The sequence below is a fragment of the Kryptolebias marmoratus genome, linkage group LG24, assembly GCF_001649575.2.
Source record: "Kryptolebias marmoratus isolate JLee-2015 linkage group LG24, ASM164957v2, whole genome shotgun sequence".
Classification (NCBI taxonomy): Eukaryota; Metazoa; Chordata; class Actinopteri; order Cyprinodontiformes; family Rivulidae; genus Kryptolebias; species Kryptolebias marmoratus.
Window position 1 is genome coordinate 4040596 of NC_051453.1, and position 6118 is coordinate 4046713.

At 38.5% G+C, this 6118-nt stretch overlaps 1 long non-coding RNA gene across 1 annotated transcript; it reads right to left on the reverse strand.

The window, feature by feature from the left end:
• Positions 1-2864: 2864 nt before the first annotated feature.
• LOC119616762 lies at positions 2865-6112 on the reverse strand. The gene is made up of 2 exons (XR_005232775.1): positions 4758-6112; positions 2865-4478 (listed from the first exon to the last, which is right to left on the reverse strand). It is a non-coding gene; the product is annotated as an uncharacterized LOC119616762 (long non-coding RNA).
• Positions 6113-6118: the final 6 nt, after the last annotated feature.

Below are 6118 nucleotides of genomic sequence, written 5' to 3' on the forward strand. Positions count from 1 at the left end.
TGAATTTCAGAGATTGTAAACAAATAAAGAAAAAAATGTTCAGGATTTTGTTCAGATCCTGAGCAGAAACATAGGGTAAGTGTGAAATGTAAATAAATACAAAAACAAAGCCACTGTACTACATGATGTTTTTCCTTTGTTTGTTTAAGGTCATGAAACAGTGAAAAACAGTCCCATGGCTATACCAGCTGCTTGTGTTGTTTCAATTGTAAAGATTAAACTTTTCCTCAGAAAACTGAATATTTATTTATTTTTTCTCTTTGATGGCATCAGCTCTTAGAATAATAACTGAATGATGTGACAGCCATAAACACCCTTTGTTAAGAGATTCCTCATTTAATATTTTCAGTAGTGCGGATCTCTGAGCTGTAAAAATGTATATCTAGATACGAACAAAACATAACACTATATGTATCTGAAAATGGACCCATTTTGTTCAAAGTTGTGTGCACATGACAATAATTATAACTAACTGTAACAGCTTCACAGTGCCTGACATTTCAGGCTGATGCCACAAGACTTTTTACTTATTAAACATATGCAATTTGGCAACATCCATGAGGCTGAATAACCACATTAATGTGATAAAAAAAGACAATATTAAAGACTCAAAACAAGCTGCTGGAACTGAAAAATGTTTTAGAAACGCTGTGATTTAGTTTAGTGTCCAAGAGGATTTGAACAAGACAGAGTGAGCAACAGATCAGTATATTTAAATAAATATTACAGATTTATGTGTTACATTGAAGACATGATGCAAATGTATACATCCAGTGCATTGTCTGTGCACAGAGATGAATTCAGAGTGATGTGCAGTAAATTGTACCACCTGATTTGAATCACTGAGTCTATTCAGTCTACTTAACCTCAGAGTAATTGACAATTTAAAGGTGCTGTCCTTAATTTCAAGAGACAGCACCATGGCTTTGATGAGGATGTGCACTTCCCCACTGGAATAACAGACAAGGACACTTTTATAAAGCAAATAAGGGAAGAACAAAGTCAAACCTGTAAGAGACGTATTTTAAGATGAATTAAATCACGTTAGAAAGGCCTGCAACTGGCAAACAGTTTATTTGTTGAGCAGTTGAAAGAAAGGGCTTTTGTTAACAACAAACTGGTGTAAATTATAAAAAAGAACAAATTTCAAGTCAAAACTCTCTGTCTCCTTCTCATCTTCTCTGATAATTGGGTTCGCTAAGAGGTAAGGTGTCTCAGTGTGGAACTTGACAGATTGCGTGGAGGAACATTATTATGGGCAGAGCAGGCGAATGCAGGAGGTAATTTACTGTGATGTTATATATATATGTATGCATCAATAGGCAGGAGGATATTGAGTTCAAGGGTCGAGCTGAATGAGAAGACCCCTCCATGTGACTTTAAATAAAAAAAAGAAAACCTGGTGCAGACGACACAACATGAACATTTTCTTTTTTCACCTACAGGAGGAACAGTATTATGTTGGAGTAGATTTGCTTTTCTGTTCTGGAGAGGCAGTTTTAGAATGAATGAATTAATGATAAAGATAATAATCAAATCATATCAAAACAATTAAATGAATGATAACAATATAGAGTTAATACTTTGCTTTAACTCTTTTAATCTGGTTCCACAATTTCACTCCACAAACACAGATGCAGTGGAGAGGATGCTTTAGGTTCAATTCCTCACTTAAATTATATTTTATATCCGTGTAGAAAAATAAAACATTTTGGGGTATTGCTTTATACATTAATTATGAGGTCAACAAATAAACCAGATTAGTGAATTTTAATCATTTTGATAGTGTAAACAGTGAGTTTGCATGATTTCTATAATAAATAATCCTTATGACTCTTTTCTGTAATATTGTTCATGAGGATAATGTATTTTTGCCTCTTATAATAAAATAGAACAAAATTAAATACATTTGAAGGTCATTTATAATAGCTTTTTATTTATTTTACTTGTAGCAATTTAACAAAAAGCTGCGTGTGTTTCTGTCAGCGCGCGGAAGGCCAGTTCTCCTCGTCTGAGGCCTTTTTAATCGGCTCGTGCACGCGCTCAGCCAACACAATGTTTTTCCAATGAGCCACCTTCAGCCCCGCAATCTGAATGACAAAAAGCGACAAACTGAGTGACGCTGAATACACTGAAGAGAAACACATTGGGATGGTAATCCGGGAGGTGTCACTTTCCCACCAACAGGAGCAGCAGCTGCGGAGGGTTTCATGCAGGTAACCCCCCCATCACACACACACACACACCCGCAGGGCGCTTGTGACAGCGATGGGTCAGTGTGTGTGAGCAGCAGACAGACTAGAACAAACTCTTGAGTTTCTAATCCCACAAAATATAAATGAGATCTACTCTAAATATTTTAGTTAAACCAAGTAAACGCTGCTGAAATAGTAAATAATGACAAGAAAGCTTAAACTCGTGGCGTTTTTCTGTATTTTTTTATCTTTAATAACAGTTTTAGTAAAAACATGCAGAAATATTTTTAAATTTCGTTTGATTATGGAGGTCATCTCAGGACCCCCAGCCTGGTGACCCACTGTGGGGTCCAGACCCCAACTTTAGAAACCTCTGGGCTATAACAGTCTAATAAGCATGTTTTTTAAAGGAACAAATAAGAAAATCAAAAGTGAAACTGTTTTTTCTTTCTTTTTTTAGTTATTGCAAAAATCGGCTTCCACGAAATATATTTTTGATGATTTATGTCGTTTTATGTCGTTAAATAAGTAAATAGCTAAACAAACATTAAAATAAATGAAGGGGATTTGACTGCATACAAATGTGAATGTATGTGTCGTTTTTTTCGTTTATTTCGTTGTTTTTGACCTCAAAACAAACGAAAATGACCAATCCAGACAAGTTTTCCATTAACAGAGAATCTCTCCGACCAAATAACGATTATTTATTTAATAAATGAAGACAAATATGTCGCTAAAAACACAAATGGTTGATTTTTTTTAACAAACAGACCTTTTAACTCTTCTAAACCTGTAGGGATGACCCTACATACATAAAAATAACAAATTCTATTTTTCCTCGATATCTTTCCAGCTGTGCCACCTTTTAAACCTGATTTCAGAAACATTAAATAATGAAAATGTTGTTTGTTTGGTTGGTTCCTGTTTTCATACACTGCGTAAATCCCATGAGGCGTTAAAGACAGGCGCGTGAAGCCAGGAGACGTTTCACGCAGACGCGCGTGAGCCCAGAGGTTCCGGGCCTCGGTGCTTCGATGTGACTGAGGGAGGTGGGGGTTCTGATGGGGTGGGGGGGCTTAAAGATGAGCTCCATCATGTTGTTTGAAAGAAACTCGCAGCCTGATGGAGTGGAGTCTTGGAGAGGAGCTGAAAATGGTGATTTCCAAAAATAAAGAGGGAGAAGGAAACAAAAGCTGGCCGCCTTCTTCTCTCTGCAGAACTCAGTGTCCGCCTGGGAAAAAAAATCCAATTTTAGGACAGAAACGTGTTTGTTTCTCTTTCTCTTCGTGTGACAGAGTTCTGCTGCGCACTTTGAGATTTTAGTTTTTTTATTAAAGCTGACAAGGTGAAGGTTTTTCTGCTGGTGTGAAATAATTCCCATGATTGCAGCAGCAGCCCCAACAAACGCTCTAATTAATCGAACCTGTCTGTTCCGACCATCCCATCATCCAAACAGCTGACTGCACCGGAACAACGTGGAGATGACGCCATCATGCAGGTTTCTTTTAGATCTAAGCCAAACGTTTTTGCAAACCTGTTTTAAGAGGAGTTCGAGCGGTCACTTTTGATTTAGAGCTAATAAAAATCTGCATCCAAGCACTGCGCATGGGTGGGATCTGCTCCAATCCCACCTGTCACACAGGTTATCATCTTCCAGACACCTTTTATAAATCCAAACAAGCTATCACAGGTATCAGTCACATATTTTATCTTTGTCTCTTATTTATGAGCAAATAAGTCACCTGTTTATAGATAAGAATCTGGGAATTAAATTAACAAATGTGTGCGTTTTCCCTTTCATTTTACCTGAAATGTTTGAGACTTCTGCAGGTGACCCTGACCTCCTACCCCACGCAGCTGCTGTAGCCTAACTTGAGACGGAGAGGGGGAAAATATCTTTTTATCTTTTCTTGAGCAGAACTTTATTATGATCACAGTTATTTGTAAAGCCGGCGACCTTGCTGGAGCTGCTGCAGCTCTTCAGTCTGTCCCCCCCTAATGGCCCCACGCAGGACTGAGATGGCTTATTACGCTAAAAGGTTTTGTCCCGCTAAGCCGTGCGTGTGTGCCTAAAACGCACATTTCATTAACAAACTGCGGAGGTATAAAAGCGGATTTATGAGGCTTCAAAAGATCACAGGAAGGACGGGTTTGAAAGCTCCTCTCGATGCTGCTGCAGTCAGGTTACACGGAACACCGCCACTTTTCTTGGATTTTTGGGGCAAATGGAGACTGGAGTGCACCTGTTTCTGCCCAAAGAGAGCAGGCTGCACCTCAGAATCCCTGCAAATAAGAAAAAAGGGGAATCAGTCACTCAGAACAGCTCTCATATTCTGCTGAAATGAATAATTTTTGTTTTATAACATAAAAATGTGGATTTTATTGGTTAAACATGCGCGTGTACGAAAATCCTTTGAGCAAATGATAACCTGGTGACGCTTCAGTGAAATACTTCTGCTAGATATAAACATGTAAAAATACAAACAAAACAGTTAAATCAGCCTTGTTAAATGTACCTTTTTGTTTTATTTAAGACCTAGAAAAAAAAATTCTTAACCACACCTTGGCTTGTCGGGCTGAGCAGGATAAAAGTTGATGCAGAATCTGCTCTCATCTGCTAAGTAGTCCGTATCGACGGAGCTCTTGGATCTCACAGGTCACTGAGAGATTAACACAAAGAGAGGCTGATCGGAAGCCACGTTTCCCTCCTTTGACCCAAACACGCATTATTAATGATGGCCTCTGATTAATCCCGCTTTTATCCCGGGCTGAGGTGTCAGAGGTAAGAGAAGCGCCTCTGCGCGCTGCGGAAAAACAATTAAAGGATCAAATGTCGGCAGGAGGAACAACTGACAAACCAAAAGAAAACTGGTGGAATTTGATCATCTGTAAAACATTTTATTTTTGTTGTTGTTGTTGTTTAAATTCGTTCTGCTTTGGAGAATGAAAATTAAATAATTAACTGTGTCATTAACATGAGAAAAATGTCAAAAACTGATTTGAACAAATATAACATCCTAGATAAACTATTTTTTGTAATTATTTAAATCAAAACGGCAAGAATAAATTTTAATGTAAATGCAGCTGCCTTTCTGTAAATATTTCTTTAAGCTCTGACACAAATAATTGACTGGTTTTCTTTATAGATATTCTAATTAACCTTCCGCCAAAAATCAATTGCTCCTTTGAATCCAAATAAATGCATTTCAGTTTTTAATATCACTTTCTCTTCTGTTCAGAAACTAAGTATGATTCGCTGTAAATATTAGCTCAGGAACAATGAGGTGCTTCTTCCTCACAGATCTCCTGCAGGAGACCTGGGATCCTCTCGGAGCGCAGCCCCGCTCACCTCCAGGCGTGTGAAGAAACGCTCTCTTTGCATTCACCCACTTCCTTTTTTTGTTTTTCAAATGCAAAAATCAGAAAATAGAAAGAAAACAAAACGATCCGACTCGTTAGCACCTCTCCCGAACTCTTAAAGGGGTTTCTTTCTTCTTCCTTATTCATGGCCGCCGCCTCCTCCGCTTCTGCTGCTGCTGCTGTTCTTCCCACCTTCAGCTAATCCTGCGGGAATAAACAGATTTAAATTCAGGGGTTTTGCATCCGCGTCTTGGAATAACAACAGCGGGGATGTAAAGGTGGGAATATCGAGGCGCGCGCGTCTGCAGGAACCCAAACAAACCGAGCAAAACATTCAGTAACTCATGGAACAACATGCAGAGAAAATAATACAACAATGTAATAAAAAATAACTCTTTTCATGCACACTCAACAAAACATTAAAGAAGAAGAGAAGGCAGATTCCGTTCACTTAGCTGTGGTCCTCCTGGTTCTGCAGCTGTCTTAGCAAAGTTAAAAGGTTCGGCTCGTTTTTACGCAGAGCGCATCAGATCTTTCAATCACGCAGGCCAATTTTCTCCTCC